Raw genomic sequence first — 18,799 nt, forward strand, 5'->3', positions numbered from 1 at the left:
TTATTTTGTCTATTTGCATTAATTGATTTTCCTGATATTTTAACATCTTAGTTTTCCTTTATTTTCTTGTATCCCTCACCCTCATCTCACATCTAGTTGGAAATCAGTTCTTGTCAATTGTTTCCCCTAAATATGCCTCAGATTATATCTCCTTTTCACTTCTGCCCCAACTCCCTTACATAGGCTCTCATGATTTTCTACAGCAGACTCCCAGTGATGCATGCTGCCTCTACAGTAATCATTTCAGCCTGTAAATCAGACCACAGTGGAGGTCTGTGTAAGAACGTGGGCTAGACCTATAAGTGGGGTAGATTGTGTCTCCTCCTCCCGCAACTGCCATCTAATGTTGGCATCTGTACTCTTGGAGAGAGTTACTGGGAACCTCTCAATCCGCCCAAGTGATCTCCACGTCCACTGGGATTCTTGGGTTACCTTGCAGTTTCCATGGGCCTGCGCATACATGGCCTAGTATTGGAGGACCTTGTTGTTGTTTAGTTGCTAAGTCGTATCTGACTCTTTGGGGACCTCATGGACTTTTGCCTGCCAGGCTCCTCTGTCCATGGGGTTTTGAAGGCAAGAATACTAGAGTGGGTTGCCTTTTCCTTCTCCAGGAGAATCTTCCTGACCGAGGGATCAGACCCACATCTCCTGCATTGGCAAGTGGATTCTTTAGCACTGAGCCACAGGGAAGCCAGGTCCTCATTACTCCTCAAATCTTTACTGTGGCATTGAGTTGCAGTTTTAACCAATCTGATTATTGCTGTATTTCTGTAAGAGCCAATACACAGAGGAATGAGTCCTGAGGAGGAACATTCCTTCTCCTTTATGCAGAGACATCTCCCTTTATGCCAGACGTTTTTCTCTCCTCCACTACAGAGTCAGAATCATATTTAGATTTATTACTACTGATTTATTTCACTTCAAAGCCAGTAAACCTGTGTTGTCTTTACTTCTGTTTTGTTCACAAAGGTAGAGCAAGTTGGGGGATTCTCAGGTAGCACAGTTGTAAAGAATCTGCCTGCCAGTGCAGGAGATTCAAGAGACACAAGTTTGATCCCTGAGTCGGGAAGATCCCCTGGAGTAAGAAATGGCTACCCACTCCAGTATCCTTGCCTGGGAAATCCCATGGACAGAGGAGTTCAGCGGGCTACAGACCATGGGGTCACAGAGAATTGGACACAACTCAGCACCAGCATCAGCACCACCAGAGAGAATCGAAGGATAAGTCCTGGAAAGCCTGAAGAGAACCCCTTCCCTTAGCCAGCCTTGAGCCGAACTACTCCCACTCTTGAACCCAGAAGCTGAGGATTGTTTTTTCAAACCCAGTAAACATGGGAGTCATTTCTTTTCTTGTTATTCCAAATCTCCTTCAAATTTTCCTTCTCAGAAATGCTTCATTGTCTCATATTTCTAACTCAGTTTCATCCTCAAACCAAAGGCTTCCTGTCAGCATACCCTAACTTCTCTCTTTCTCAAACAACTCTGAGCTCATTGAGACTTATTTCATCCCCAGAACAACTCCAGGTGGTAGGCAGAAGACAGGATGGCAGTGTTAGCTTTGTGTAAGAAGACAGCGAAAGGGAAAGCACTCATTCAGTGTGTGTGCCCAAGATTAAAGACATGTCTAAATGAATTTTAAATATTTTGACTAAGAGGGAGTGGAAAAGCTGTCCATACAATTAAAACATTTTTCAATTAAAAAAAAAAAGCAGCAGCAGTCTCCAAATCAAGTTAATAGAAAAAAAATTTTAATACCATGATTATGTTCTTCTAAAACAACCAAGCAAATCTGTGAATTTAGGTAAACACGTGGTCTCCTAATGCCTTTGTTAGTCTTCTGTGCTTTAAGCCACTTGTTTTCCCTTTGTAAACCCAAATTGTCAATCTGATCATGTCTTAAAAACATCAGATATACTTTAAGTTAAAAAAAAAAAACTCACAAAAATTTTACTTTCGAATTCCAAGCCAGGGTGAAATTTAATTGCAGTTATAAACCCTCTGAGCAAGGGTTTATATGGAATTGCCAACATAACCCCAAGTTCAGCAATGCAAATGACACTGCTATAATAAAAGAAATAAAAAAGCTTTCAATATGTTGTCTAAGAACTTGAGCACATTGAAAGTGATTTATAAGCAGGCAGACTAAACATTTAAATGCCTTTCCTAGCAATGGTATATTTTTCAATACAGCAAGCGCTCTCATATATGATTCTGTATTCCAAGACAGCGCTGCTTCTGACAATATAAGTCCTTTCTGATAGGGTAACATTTCCAATCCAAGATTAAAATCTTGGAAACTTGTCAACAGAAAAGGATGATAATATGAGTGAAACTGCAGCTATCAAAGAAAAATGCCTCACAAGTAATTTCTGTAATGGTCAACTTCTAGTAATTTTCCCTTCCCCTTTTACTCTTAAGTAAAGGGGTTGGCCTGAAGGTCATTTTAATATTTTGGATAAGTACAGTTACAAACCAGAAATTCATGAACACAGGAAAAAGTGAGTCATTTAATACCACAAAAATCAACTTTTTACATTGCCTTTCTTATTTCCATTTCTAATGCAGACCATAGGCAATATTTTTCTTCTGATGAATAGGGGTTTAAGCAATGAGTTGACAATAAACCCTTGAACTTCATGAGGCACTAAAAATTAAAGGATCAGAGAGTCTTACATTTTCTTTAGTATATTTCCATAATTTTTTTCTGTTACTTTATTTAATCTTTCACTACTCCAGAGACTAGAACTGAGTGACCTACTAGGTCTTTTCCATTTTTTTCGTATAATTCTCTTTTTCTGTTTAGGGTGTGGGTGATCTCTTTAATATCTGGTGTGCCCTTGGCTATACCCAGGTAAATTGGGGTGATTCTCAGTTTTACTAGCTACACAGGATGGAGTATTATGGGCCATAGAGTATGTCTGAAAAAGTTCAAAACATTTATACACATATTACTGTGATATTTCCAAATTATTTTATTCCCATCACACATTATGGTAGCTAAAGTGAATTTCAAAGTCTAATTTCTTATTTTTCCTTTGATTGGATATATCTTGCCTCTATAATATTCTTTTTTTCCCCTGAATACTCAGCATTTTCCTTATCATGGTTCTGAGTATTTCAAGTTACAAATACACACACATACACAGACATTCTCTTTCATCCTCAAAACTTATGTTTTCATTTATTTGATGATAAATCAAGTATAATTCAACACTAAATTATTAACTATTTACTAGTCTCTGTCATTCAGGCCCTGTGCTGTCCCTGGGGGATGCACTACTAAATTAGACGTGCACTGGTTTCAGGTAGCTCAAGGTCTGATAAAGGAGCTCGATGTGTTTGTTAGTCATCAGATTTCAGGGTAATGGTCCTCGGGGAGGGATAATCAGACAGGCTCATAAAGGACCAATGTACCCAGTGTCAGGGGTCAGGGAAGTCTCCCTACAGCAGCGCTTTTCAAAGTGTGATCCTTGAATTATAGCATCATATCACCTGAGAACTTGTCAGAAAGAAACTCTGAGGCTCCATCCCACATGTACTAAATAAAAAACTCTAGGGAGGGTCTTTTGTCTGTTTTGCAATAAGCCCTCTGGATGGTTCTGATACATGCTCAGGTTTAATAACCACTGCTTCAGGCTCAGTAACAACTTTGTAAGGAAAAGATGCTTTCTTTACTATCAGGCTTATTTACATAATTGATACCTCTTGATAATTAAGTCATCTAAGATCTCCTATTCTTTTCTTTGTCTCTAAACTGTACTGAAAAAGCGCAACAGCTTCCATTTTAAAAAACTGTTACTTACATATACTTTCCCTGTCCACACACATTTAAATGGTTTAAAGGTAGAAGACAAAGAATTAATTACATTAGAGTTACACAATGCAAAACATCATTAACAAAAACAACCTGATTCTTTTGAAAACAAAATAGGCCCAATAGTCCAAATTAATCAAATGAGTCTTCCTAGAAATCTAGTTTTGTTTGTGAATGTGAGAATCTTTGTGTCCTAGTACTCAATATTTTGAAGCACCATTCTGTTTCTTGGAGATGATGAAGCAGCGGAGAGTCCATTCTTATCCCTATGCAACATGAGTAGAATTCATATCTTCTTGCCCCACACCCTCTTCTCCATGGGAGTGAAGGCAAATGGAAGAAATGAAATAAACTAGGCAAGAGCTGAACTAAATTGAGTGGTGTTTTAATTATATGCCTTCCTTCTGAGTTGCTTTGGTCGTGTCCCACTTTTTAAATTATAGTTTTACATTATAAGTAAAATGATTTGCTGTTGTTCAGTTGCTAAGTCGGGTCCAACTCTTGCGACCCCATGGACTGCAGCTCGCCAGGCTTCCCTGTCCTTCTCTATGTTCCAGAGTGTGCTCAAACTTGTGTCCATTGAGTCGTTGATGCCGTCCATCTAACTCAAGTAAAATGGAGGGTCGCAAGAGTCGGACACAACTTAGCAACTGAACAACAACAACAGTTTGAAAATTAAATGGGCATCTTAAAAAACAAAACTCAAAAGTTGTCCATGGGCAGTGGCGGTGGCGGCGGGGCGTTGCGACTGACCGCGCGGGTTGTCTCCGGAGCGCACTCTGCCGGCCACCCTTGCAGCCCTGGTGGACAGTCGTGAGGCTGGTAGCAAGTCCGTGAGTGAGATCTTAGTGGGCTGCAGGGCTTTTTGGCTGCAAGACATCTGAGAGGAAATCCGAAAAGTTGTACAGAGTCTAGAACAAACAGCTCGAGAGATTTTAACTCTATTGCAAGGGGTCCATCAGGGTGCCGGGTTTCAGGACATTCCCGAGGCGTTTGAAAGCTCGAGAACATTTTGGTACAGTAAAAACACATCTAATGTCTTTGAGGAGAAGGCAATGGCAACCCACTCCAGTACTCTTGCCTGGAAAACCCCATGGGCGGAGGAGCCTGGTAGGCTGCAATCCATGGGGTCGCGAAGAGTCGGACACGACTAAGCGACTTCACTTTCATGCACTGGAGAAGGCAATGGCACCCACTCCAGTGTTCTTGCCTGGAGAATCCCAGGGACGGCGGAGCCTGGTGGGCTGCCGTCTATGGAGTTGCACAGAGTCAGACACGACTGAAGCGACTTAGCAGCAGCAGCAGCAGCAGCAACGTCTTTGAAGACCAAGTTTCCTGCGGGATAGCATTACAGGTTTCATGAGCACTGAAGGTTTGTGCTGCAGTGCCTGGTCTTCTTGGCAGCATTTGGTGTGTACTTGGAGACCGAAACCATAGTGAACCGAGAAGCAGTTACCGAGATCCTTGGCACTGAGCCTGATCAGGAGAAGGGATTTCACCTGGATGTGGATGATTATCTCTCGGGGGTTCTCATTCTCACTAGTGAACTGTTGAGGTTGTCCATCAACAGAGTGACCGCCGGAGACTACTCCCGGCCCCTGCACATTTCCACCTTCATCAAACGAGCTGGATTCCGGCTTGTGCCTCCTCAACCTCAAAAATGATTCCCTGAGGAAGCGCTACGAGGGCCTGAAGTACGATGTGAAGAAAGTGAAGGAGGTGGTCTATGATCTCTCCATCCAGGGCTGCAACAGGGAGCCAGCAGCCGCCTGCGTGAAGCAGGGGCTGCCCGCTGGCCCTGCTGACTCCAGCGGTGCCCACCAGGCCCAGCCCAGCGCCTCCCATGGTAGTTAGGATACCCCGTCATTTTTTAACCGGTTGTGTGGTATTTCAGAGTTGAAACACTTTTTAGGGGGTGACAGAATAGCCTTTACAAGAACAGGTTTTTCTTTGTTGTTTTCAGTGAATTTGCTCTGTAACTCAGTATATACTTCAGTTTTGTCAGCAAACGTACGTGTCGATCTCTTGCTAAAGTTCTTTTCTTGCTTACCGCACCCGCCCCACCCCCCAAAAAGAAATTGTCCATTGTACAATGCTAATACAAGAGTTTTCATAACTTTGTAAACATTATGCTATGTATTTTATTTAATAATGTTATTAATAATCCAATATACTATTACAATGATTCAGATATGTCATGTCATGAATTGTTCCCTGAAATATAATTACAAATCTAATGGGTCACTAAGTTCTTTAAATACCTCTCATCATTCTTAAAAATATATCTTTGCACATACAGCAGTATAAAAGATATTCTTACTCTGTTCATTTCATTCTGATTTAAGTTCCATCATCTTTTCTAAAATTTTTTTGTTGAAATAGCATTGATTTACAATGTTGTGATAGTTTCAGATGTACAGAAAGTGTTTCAATTATAGATACATATATATATATATGTGTTCTTCTTAATATTACTTTCCATTATAGGTTATTATAAAATATCAAGTATAGTTCCCTATGTTATATAGTAGGTCCTTGTTGGTTACCTTAACAATAACCTTGTTGGTTATTTATATATGGTAGTGTGTGTGTTTTAATCCCAAACACCTAATTTATGCCTCCCCTCCCTTCTCCTTGGTAATAAGTTTGTTCTCTGTGTCTATAAGTCTATTTCTGTTTTGTAAATAAGTTCATTTGTATCATGTTTTTAAATTCCACATATATGTGATATCATATGATATTTGTCTTTCTCTATTAATATAATATCATATTATATATTAACTGTCTGTTAATATGATATCATATTATATCATCAGATCAGATCAGATCAGTCACTCAGTCATGTCCGACTCTTTGCGACCCCATGAATCACAGCACTCCAGGCCTCCCTGTCCATCACCAACTCCTGGAGTTCACTCAGACTCATGTCCATCGAGTCAGTGATGCCATCCAGCCATCTCATCCTCTGTCATCCCCTTCTCCTCCTGCCCCCAATCCCTCCCAGCATCAGAGTCTTTTCCAGTGAGTCAACTCTTTGCATGAGGTGGCCAAAGTACTCCAGTTTCAGCTTTAGCATCATTCCTTCCAAAGAAATCCCAGGGCTGATCTCCTTCAGAATGGACTGGTTGGATCTCCTTGCAGTCCAAGGGACTCTCAAGAGTCTTCTCCAACTTAACTGATATCAGTTAATATGATAATCTCCAGGTCCATCCATGGTACTATAAATGGCCGTATTTCATTCACTTTTATAGCTGAGTAATATTCCATTGCATGTATATATATACATATATATATACCACATCTTCTTTATCCATTCATCTATTGATGGACACTTAAGTTGCATCCATGTCTTGGCCATTGTAAATAGTGCTGCTATGAACATTGGGGTGCATGTATCTTTTTGAAGTATGGTTTTCTCTGGATACATACCCAGGAGTGGGACTGAAGAATAATATGGTAGCTCTATTTTTAGTTTTTTAGGGAGCTTCACGCTGTTTTCCATAGTGATTGTAGTATCTGACACTCCCACCAACAGTGTAGAAGGGTTCCTTTTTCTCCACACCCCCTCCAGCATTTATTAATATTATTTGTAGGCTTTTTGATGTCAGCCATTCTGACTGGTGTGAGGTAGTTTTGATTTGCATTTCTCTAATAATGATGTTTGGCATATTTTCTTGTGCCTTTTGAATGTCTGAATGCTTCTTTGGAGAAATGTCTATTTAGATCTTCAGCCTATTTTGATTGGCTTGTTTGTTTTTTTGATATTGAGTTGTATGAGCTGTTTGTATATTTTGGAGATTAATCCATTGTCAGTTACATCATTTGCAAATATTTTCTCTCATTTTGTAAGATTTTTTTTTTGTTTTATTCATGGTTTTCTTTGATATGCATTTCTATACACTATTGATAAAAGATCTGAAAGAGAAATTAAGGAAACAATCCCATTTACTATTGCATTAAAAAAAATAAAATACCTAGGAATAAACCTACCTAAGGAGAGAAAAGACCTGTACACCACCTGTACACCACCTAAGGAGAGAAAAGACCTGTACACCACAAACTATAATACATTGATGAAAGAAATAAAAGATGACACAAACAGATGGAGAGATACACTGTGTTCTTGGATTAGAAGAATTAATACTGTCAACATGACTACCCAAGACATCTACAGATTCAATGCAATTCCTATCAAATTATCAATGGCATTTCCCACAGAATTAGAACAAAAACTTTAAAATTTTATGAAAACACAAAAGACCCCGAATAGCCAAAGCAATTTTGAGAAAGAAAAACAAGCTGGAGGAATCAGGCTTCCTGACTTCAGTGAAAAGTGAAAATGAAAGTGTCTGACTCTTTGCAACTGCATGGACTGTAGCCCACCAGGCTTCTCTGTCCATGGAATTCTCCAGGCAAGAATACTGGAGTGGGGAGCCATTCCCTTCTCCAGGGGATCTTCCCAACCCAGGTATTGAACCTGGATCTCCTGCATTGCCAGCAGAATCTTTACTGTCTGAGCCACCAGGGAAGCCTATACTACAAAGCTACAGTTATCAAAACCATATGGTACTGGCACAAAAACAGACATATAGATCAACGGAAGAGGATAGAAAGTTCAGAAATAAACCCATGTACCTATGGTCAATTAGTTTATGACAAAGGAGTCAAGAATATAGAAGGGGTAAAAGAATCTCTGCAATAAGTGATGCTTGGAAAACTGGATAGCTACATGTAAAAGAATGAAATTAGAACATTCTCTAATCCTATACATCATCTCTTTATTGGACTTTTTTCAATATTTGCCAACCTGGCTCTCAGACCACTGTACTTACCCTCCACCCCATTCTAAGCACATCATGACAAGATTTATCTAACATGCATATATTATTCCCCTTATGAATATGCTTAACTGTCCTTCTCTGCCATAAAGGCTTTCATAATCAGGTCCTTGTTGATTTCTCAATTTTCACTTTTTCACACTTCCAACTTACCACTTATTTAAAGCAATATATAAACTTATTTGCAGTTTTTTAAAATTTCCAACTCTTTTCTTGTTTCTGTGAGAGCAAGACTGCTGTTTCCTCTATCTGGAACACCCTCCTCTTCCTGGAAAGCCTGGATAATTCATACCCTTTATTCAACACTGAGCATTATGTCTTTTGTGAAAATTTTCCACCTCTTCTGCTAAACTGGATTCCTTCATATTGTTTCCTTACAACAAGACAATTTATTTATTTATTATTATTATTATATGTACACATGGCATGTAAATAAAATGTAGTAGCCATAGTACACATAGTGCATACCATCTTTAAGATGATGCTCCCTCTGGGTGGGGAAGAAGAAAGCACAACTATATGTATAATCATTTATTTATTAAAAATGAAGCAAATGACAAAATATTCAAGTCAGATAAACTTAGGTAGTAGGTATATGGGTGTTGGTTCAGTTTTCTCTGTACTTTAAAATAGTTTTAATGTTTTATTGATTTAAAATAAGTTGAAAAAATACAGTAGCTTATAGTTAAATCATGGGATAAATAACCAAGCAGATTGTAGAATCTTTGCTTTGGGAGATTACAAAGTCTTTGTATGTGTGTGTTTTTTTTTAAACCAAAACTCTAAGATTGCAAGTTATGGGTTCCAACCACTTGGTACTTGTGTTCCAGTTCACACCTAAGCAGCTCCATTTATAGAAAACTCAACATCTTTTTAGGTAGCCCATTGGGAATTCCTGCTCTGTCCTACTTCTACTTTTTGGAATGCATTGAGGTAGTTGTGAGTTTTCTTTTTTTAATATTGCATTCTTTCTCAATATGATTTTATTGATGTCTTTTCATCATCCTGATCACCCTTTTTAGGATACAACCCAGAGTTTTTCTTAGTGCATGAAGGAATACAGTCTACATAGACAAGAACAGAGGTATTCATTGCCTCACTCATTTTAGACACTTTATTTGTCTGACATAATCTCAGGTTTACATGATACTTTTGAAAGTCAAATCACACAAATGGAGCATTTGAAGGTTGCTGCTGCCAAGTCTGATTTCCTCTGTTCTCTGTCTGTACACTTGAACCAGTAGCCCTTGACATAGGTCAGGAAAACATTGTTAATTGCATTTTTTGTTGAACTTATGATGAATCACTATTTCCTTTTGGATACTAACATTGGATACATTGGTACAACTGTAATATCATTGAGGCTTCTTTTCCTGCATCTTGCCCTTAAGGGTATCAGGAGAGAACTTGTCAAAAGCTTTTCTGAAATCCAGCTACACTATTTCTACTCTATTTCTCTGATCTCCCAGTGTAGTAACTCTGTCACTAGAAAATGAGGTTAGTGTGACAGGACTATTCTTAGTGAGCTCACGCTGAGTTTACCACTTCTTTTTCTAAGTGCTCAGAAGCCATTGTTTAGAAAAAAAAATGTTCTAGAATCTTGCCCTGAATAGATGTCAAGCTCAGTGCTCTCTAGTTCATGAATACGCACTCTTCCTCTTTTTAGAAATCCAAATGACACTTGCCTGTATCCAATTTTCCAGGAGCTCTTTTCCTCTGGGGTTTCTCAGGTGCACTGACAATGATTCAGCCATTTCTACAAGTTCTCTGAGGATGTTGAAACATACTCCTGGGCCAAGAGACTAGGATTCATTTGGCATAGCACCTTTTCATCTCCTTATTTATTTAAGAATACATCTATCACCTGTTTGAGAAAGGAATAGGAAATCGATTAACCCAAACTGTAGTTAAGGTCATGTTTGGTTTGATGGTCAATGTGAAAGTGAATCAAGTTAAGAGGAAAAACTGTTATTAAAGGGCTTGAAGCATATGCAGCAGTATGCTAGGTGCTAAGAGATGAGAATAAGATAAAGCCAAAGCCCTGGTCTTAAAAATCTGATAGTCAAGTTGAGGGAAATAAAACTTGTAATACCATAACCCATATAGTTTAATTTGGGAACAAAGCAGGACTTCAAAGAACACAATCCTTGCCATCAAAAGGATTTTAAAATAGCTCAAATTGTTTCCTTATATTCCTTAATACTATCAAAAAGGTATATTAAAAATGTTTTAAATGTTTCAATATAACTACAGTGTCTACTGACTGCTTCAGTGGCCACAGGTTGTTAGTAAATTCTAAACCTAGGTATGTGCCAAAATGAAGCTTCATTTGTGGTAAAATCTGTTTCTGAGTTGAAATGTTGACACACTAATAGGAGAAGGAAGAGGGTAATGGTTCTACTGCTAAGCCAACCTCTCATGCTACCAGGCTTGTTGGGAGAGGGGAGGGTAGGAGCAGAGAGCGGGACAGCAGGCAGAATGGCTGAAGAAGAGCAACAATGCCTGGTCCTTGGGGTCTTTCCTACATGCTATCTCCTATGCAAGGGGATTCCCATTTATTGAACACCTCATTACGCCAGGAATGCTGTTAGGTGCTTTGAATGACATATTACATTTCTTCCTCCACAAGCCTGTAGGATAGTGCGTGCATGTGTGTGTGCTCAGTTGTGTCCAACTGTTTGCAACCAGATGGATGGGTAGCCCACCAGACTCCTCTGTCCATGGGATTTTACAGGCAAGAAGATGGGGGCAGGTTGCCATTTCCTTCTTCAAGGGATCTTCCTGGCCCAGGGATTGAACCCACATCTCCCTCCTCTCCTGTATTGGCAGGTCGATTCTTTACCACTACGCCACCTGGGAAGCCCAAAACAGTCAGTGTATCCTTATTTTACAAGTGAGGAAACTGAGCTCAGAGAGCTGGAGTCATCTGCTCAAAGGTCACATTAATACTAAATGGCAGACCTGGGATGTAACCTCAGATGCATCTGATTTCAGTGCTATTTTCTTTTTATTACATGACGCTCTCTGGATAGAAACAAATTGGGACTTGAAGAGACTTTTCTTCTTGTCCTTACAAAATGTCTTGTCACCTAGAGAAAGGCAAAATTTCACCCATGTTTCAAGCTGATTGTTATATTCTGCTAGTTTTATTAAATGTACTTTAACTTTTTATATCATAGAATAAATACAGTCTATTTCAATGAAGTAATGTCATTATGTTACCATATATAGATGAGATGTATTTTCATAGACATTCTCTCTATTTGGGACTTGATATCAAGAAAATGAAATTTGCAAAGATAACTCCTTGCTACCTGATTATTTACTGCATGAGGACAGCGTTTGGTGAATGGCCCTTGTCTGAACTGAGTTTCCTAGTTATCAATGCAACAGATGCGGCAAAATGAGGTCTGTGAACTGAAGGCCAATTTTTGTGCAGAGGATAAAATGTGAAACAATAGATAGCTCAGGAGAGGACATGGTGTATGGGGATACAGTGTCCCTGCAAGGGACAGATGCATATTGCTGAGCAAGGGCTGTTCCAAAGAGCCCTGACCGTTAATGCAATCAGAACCCTGAGCTCTAAATTAAAGCAGGAGAAGAACAGCAGAAAGACGCAGCACCTGTAACTGTAACCTAGAGCCTAAAGGTGCTGGGGGAGAACACTGCAGGAGCAGTAAACCTCTTTTGCTGTTCGTTTCTGTTGGTTTCTTTACAGGAATCTGGAATGCCTGGTTGTAAGGAGTTGGGTTTAAAATGCAGATGTGTGAGTGGGGATTAGATTTTGGGAGGGCAACCGAATGGAGACAAGAGATGCCAGGATATTCCTGTGTGTGTGTGTGTGTGTGTGTGTGTGTGTGTGTGTTGAGAGGGATATTAGCAAAGAGGCAGCCATTGTCAGAGAGCCCTGACCATCTCCTGCCTGGGGGGATTTTTCATAGGAATTGGCAGTGGCTGCCTGGACCACCTCTCAACAGCAGAGTGATGCTACAGCCTTTGCTCTGTACTTTGTCCACTCTTTTGCTCAATTCTTCCCCTGGCCTCCATGAATGCCTATTTCCTGCATGTGACATGAACCTTCATAGTTCATTCTCTGACAACATACCTGGCAGTGACCTATGTGGAGTTTCACAGACTGGGTCTTCCACAGATGTTTCATTCTTCTATCCATCCATCCATCCATTCATTCATTCACAAACATTTACCGAATTTCTACTGTGTATCTGTAGCAGTTGTTGGCACTAGGGATAGATAACAAGTTAATACCACTCTTAAGACCTCATGATGTCATGGAGCCATAGGGCCCATTAAGTGATCACAAGCCTGAGATTAGTGCTATAACACAGATGCATAAAGATTCAGAGTTGGTCCCAAAGAGGGTATGGTTGACTGTACTTGCATGAGGCAGGAAAGGCTACAGCCAGGCTTCATACTTAAGATACCAGGTTGTCTTCAGAATCTGGCTCAATGAGTTCAAATCCTGGTTTTGCCACTTTTGAGCTAACAAAACATGAAAAAATTACTCAACTAATTTTGCGTGGCCTCCATAAAATGCATGACTATTATCTCGTGGATTCTTGTGATTATTACATGAGATGATGTGGGTAGATTCGTTGGTAAATGCCTGGCATGTAGAAATCGGTCAGTAAATTTTCATGATTATTATTGTTATTTCTGTTCTCATTATTTGTGAAAGTAATAAGGCTTCCCCAAGGACATATTTCAGCTGAGCCTGGAAGGGTAAACTGTGGTCACTAGGCCAGCGGTGGGAGGGTAGTGACTGGGGTGGGGATGGAGAGGACTTTGCAGAAGAGGAAATAGGATAGGCAATGTCCAGGGGCTGCAAGAGCACAATACACTTGGAGGGAGTCAGTCAGGTAGAGTTAGTTGAGCTCTTAGCACTTTCGTTCTCCATCCTCCCATGTACCATACAACCTTGTAGTTGTTTGGACATAATCTGTCTTTCTTGTTCCTCACCTGGTGACATGCTCATTCTGCTGATTCATCTGTTTCGATCAAAGCCATCTTTCCTGTAATGTCTCTGGGTTCCTGTCTCGCCCTCTGTCCTTGCACTCATCATGCTGCAGTGTAATTACTTGGCGGATGTGTATTTCCTCCTCACTGGGATCCTAGAACGTCTTATTCAGCTTTGTCTGTTCTGCATCGACTGGATGGACATGAGTTTGAGCAAACTCTGGGAGATAGTGAATGACAGGGAAGCCTGGTGTGCTATAGTCCTTAGGGTTGCAAAGAGTCAGACATACCTGGCATGCTGCAGTCCATGGGGTCATGAAGAGTTGGACACGACTTAGTGACTGACCAATTCTACACTGAGCTGGTATCTGGGATTGTGGACTTGTGCAGACCGTGAATTAAAAATAAAGCAGAATGATGAGGAATCATCCGTAAGAACAGAATAACTTATTCTCTCCTGAAAGATCCAAGGAGTCATTTTGAAACAGAGAAATGGTCTGTTTTCTAAACCAAGTGCAGAGCTTCAGATGTGCTTTTTAAAGACATAGCTCTCTATATTTATTTGAACTTTGTAGTATGTAAGGAAATAGAACCCTGAATCCAATCTGGAATCCAGGCCTTAGGTTAATCATTTATACATAGTCCTGCTTGGTCCTGAGCCTATCAGAATTACTTCATTTTTACTTGCCTTGCATTCTCTCCTCAAATCCTATAACAGCTTTATCTTTTCATTTGGCTGATAAGGTGCCAAATGGTTCTTCTTGATGTGTGGTCTTCTTGCAGCAGTTAGTTAATGAGGAATGTCCCTGATGACTTTTATCAGATGAGAATTAACAGTCTGATGGACACAGCAATCACCTCTATGCTAACTGAGAGACCCAGAGCCAGAGAGCTGATGGTTGAAAATTCAGGTTCTGTTTTATGCTGTTCCACATGGATGCTTCCTAGTGCTGTATACCTAGACGTGTCCCCTGAGATCTCTGAACCCTCAATTTTCTCCTTTATAAAATGTAGGCAATACTAATGTTAGTTTCATAGTAAGATAAAGAAAAATGATGGTTATATCATGTGCCAATTTGAAAAGGCTATGGTGCCCAGTGGACTTCCCTGGTGGCTTAGACAGTAAAGCGTCTGTCTACAATGTGGGAGACCCGGGTTCAAGCCCTGGGTTGGGAAGATCCCCTGGAGAAGGCAGTCATTTGGTCAAATGCTAGTTTCCATGTTGCTGAGAAGATACTCTTTAGGTTCATGCTCTTTGAGTAAAGCAAATTACTCTTCATAATGTGACTGGGCCTCCTCTAATCAGGTGAGGATCTCAAAAGCAAAGACTGAGATTTTCTGAAGCAAAAGCAATTCCGCCTTCAGACTGCAACATAGAAATTCTGCTTTCCTTTCCAGCATGTAGATTTCAGACTCAAAACTGTAACATCAATTCACCTGAATTCCAGTTTGCCAGCCTGCCCTGTAGGTTTCAGTCTTAGTAATTCCTTAGGTGTCAATTCCTTAAAGCCTCTTCTCTTACTCTGTGCCTCTCTCTGTCTCTCTCTTATATGTACGTTTCCCAGGTGGCTCAGTGGTAAGAAATCCACCTGCCAATGCAGGACATACCAGTTCAGGAAGATCCCCTGGAGAAGGAAATGGCAACCCACTCCAGTATTCTTGCCAGGAAAAATCCCACGGACAGAGAAATCTGGTTGGCTACAGTCCACGGGGTTGCAAAGAGTCAGACGTTACTGAGCAACTGAGCATGCACACAAAATATATATTCATATACACACATATTTTCTATGGTTTTAAATGGCAACCCACTCCAGTGTTCTTGCCTGGAGAATCCCAGGGACAGGGGAGCCTGGCGGGCTGCCGTCTATGGGGTCGCACAGAGTCGGACACGACTGAAGCGACTTAGCAACAACTGCATACACATATATTTTCTATGGTTTTATTTCTCTGGAGAACTTTGATTAATACAGGGAATAAAGCTTAGCAGACTTCCAGGCACATAGGCCTCCAATAGTATGAGCAATCTCCATCCATAGTTCATCAGGCACTCTGTCTATCAGATCTAGTCCCTTAAATCTATTTCTTACTTCCACTGTATAATCATAAGGGATTTGATTTAGGTCATACTCGAATGGTCTAGTGGTTTTCCCTACTTTCTTCAATTTAAGTCTGAATTTGGCAATAAGGAGTTCATGATCTGAGCCACAGTCAGCTCCCAGTCTTGTTTTTGCTGACGTGTAGAGCTTCTCCATCTTTGGCTGCAAAGAATATAATCAATCTGATTTCGGTGTTGACCATCTGGTGATGTCCATGTGTAGAGTCTTCTCTTGTGTTGTTGGAAGAGGGTGTTTACTCTGACCAGTGCGTTCTCTTGGCAAAACTCTATTAGTCTTTGCCCTGCTTCATTCTCTACTCTGAGGCCAAATTTGCCTGTTACTCCAGGTGTTTCTTCACTTGCTACTTTTGTGTTCCAGTCCCCTATAATGAAAAGGACATCTTTTGGGGGGGTTAATTCTAAAAGGTCTTGTAGGTTTTCATAGAACTGTTCAACTTCAGCTTCTTCAGCATTACTGGTTGGGGCATAGACTTGGATTACTGTGGTATTGAATGGTTTGCCTTGGAAACGAACAGAGATTTTAGAAAAGGCAGAGGAACCAGAGATCATATTGCCAACATCCTCTGTATCATGGAAAAAGCAAGAGAGTTCCGGAAAAACATCTATTTCTGCTTTATTGACTATGCCAAAGATTTTGACTGTGTGGATCACAATAAACTGTGGAAAATTCTTCAAGAGATGGGAATAGCAGACCACCTGACCTGCCTCTTGAGAAACCTATATGCAGATCAGGAAGCAACAGTTAGAACTGAACATAGAACAACAGACTGGTTCCAAATAGGAAAAAGAGTATGTCAAGGCTGTATATTGTCACTCTGCTTATTTAACTTATATGCAGAGTACATCATGAGAAATGCTGGGCTGGAAGAAGCACAAGCTGGAATCAAGATTGCCGGGAGAAATATGCAGATGACACCACCCTTATGGCAGAAAGTGAAGAGGAACTCAAAAGCCTCTTGATGAAAGTGAAAGAGGAGTGTGAAAATGTAGGCTTAAAGCTCAACATTCAGAAAACAAAGATCATGGCATCTGGTCCCATCACTTCATGGGAAATAGATGGGGAAACAGTGGAAACAGTGTCAAACTTTCTTTTTTGAGGCTCCAAAATCACAGCAGATGGTGATTGCAGCCATGAAATTAAAAGACACTTACTCCTTGGAAGGAAAGTTATGACCAACCTAGATAGCATATTCAAAAGCAGAGACATTATTTTGCCAACAAAAGTCCATCTAGTCAAGGCTATGGTTTTTCCAGTGGTCATGTATGGATGTGAGAATTGGACTGTGAAGAAAGCTGAGCACTGAAGAATTGATGCTTTTGAACTGTGGTGTTGGAGAAGACTCTTGAGAGTCCCTTGGACTGCAAGGAGATCCAACCAGTCCATCCTAAAGGAGATCAGTCCTGGGTGTTCTTTGGAAGGAATGATGCTAAAGCTGAAATCCAGTACTTTGGCCACCTCATGCAAAGGGTTGACTCATTGGAAAAGTCTCTGATGCTGGGAGGGATTGGGGGCAGGAGGAAAAGGGGACGACAGAGGATGAGATGGCTGGATGGCATCACCGACTCAATGGATGTGAGTCTGAGTGAACTCCGGCAGTTGGTGATGGACAGGGAAGCCTGGCGTGCTGTGATTCATGCGGTCACAAAGAGTTGGACATGGCTGAGAGACTGAACTGAACTGAACTTAGTATGAGCAACTATTCTTACTAAACTCTCAGGACCCCAGATCCTCACTTATATGATGGGTGAGTTGAGTCAGTAGTCTCTGCTGTATTATCTAACTTCATACTCAGAAATCTCAATGGAGAGTCCTGCATCATCAAAGCTATCCTTCTGGGGCAGGAAAACAAATTAAAGTGGCCAAGTACTTTTCTATTGATTTTTCTGACTTGATTGCAGTACTTTATGCATCGCTACTGCTTAAGTTTCTAGATGTGCTTAAAGGTATGTCTAATGTGTTCTTGATAAGTTGAGTATAAGACAAATTTTGCAACATCCCCAAAGATTTTCACATTCAAAGAGAGCTGTGCTGTTGTTCTTATTATATCAGAGGCTGAGAATTGCTGGCCCAGAGGGAGAGTTCAGATGAAGAGGAGGTTGGGAAGGAAGCCTCATTTTCTGGGAGCCTCTGAGTCCTGTGCTGATAGATTTCACAGGGGAAAAGGGTAAAAGAAGCAAGGGGAACTATGAAAGTAAAGGCAGGGTCCTCACTTCTGAGCTTTTTTGTTTGTTTGTTTTGTTTATTTTGTTGCTATTTTTCTTTAGAAGGGAACAAAGCAGTACTTTTTGGAAACAATATCAATGTTCATTTATCAGTGATGTCAACTATATCAGTCTGTTGCCCTGTCTCACTCTATTCTGTTATATTCCCCCCCTTTTCTGCTTTATTTTTATTAATCGAATTCATTCCCTCCTGATGTGTATTTATTTGTCACTCTTTCTATTATTGATTATTCCCACTAGAATGTCAGGTCCTTGAGAGCGGCTATTTTGCCTGCTGAATTCTGTGCTATATCCTGAAAGTTAGAATTATCTTGAAGACATAATAGATCCTCAATAAACGCTTTTTGAATATATAAAGAGATCTGAAAACCAATGTTCTATTCTCTGACACTCTAACGATGTTGTCACGCCCTGAGGCCTCGGTTGCATGATTTACATCTTTCTCTTTACGAGGCACGGAGTGAACTCGGTGGAGAACGTGGCATATCTGGTCTCATCCTCCGTCCATGGAGACTGGAGAACTTCCAAACTGCAAATCACATGGTGAGTGGTTTTATTTCAGGTTCATGTGATGATTATAGCAACATAGCTCCTCTTGTGTCTTCTTGTCATGTGGTATCACAATTTCAGTAACTCCAGCCTGAAGCAACAGGACAGTCCTGAGATTTACAATCAGATGACCCAGACTTTGGTCGTATCCTAGGTAAACCATCAACATATATCTCTTTGTCTCCATTTGTCCTGTGCTTCAGGACCATTAGGTGAGGTAGGTGTGTAAATAGTCAACACCTTTAGGGTTTCTATGTCTAGTATCGCGTCATCTTCAAACAGTGA

The 18,799-nt window shown here is 40.5% G+C and overlaps 1 pseudogene; it reads left to right on the plus strand.

Annotated features, from left to right (window-relative positions):
- The first annotated feature begins 3,333 nt into the window (after window positions 1-3,333).
- Window positions 3,334-5,960, plus strand: LOC785941 (translin-like; annotated as a pseudogene).
- The last annotated feature ends 12,839 nt before the right edge of the window (window positions 5,961-18,799 follow it).

The sequence above is a fragment of the Bos taurus genome, chromosome 8 (assembly GCF_002263795.3).
Source record: "Bos taurus isolate L1 Dominette 01449 registration number 42190680 breed Hereford chromosome 8, ARS-UCD2.0, whole genome shotgun sequence".
NCBI lineage: Eukaryota > Metazoa > Chordata > Mammalia > Artiodactyla > Bovidae > Bos > Bos taurus.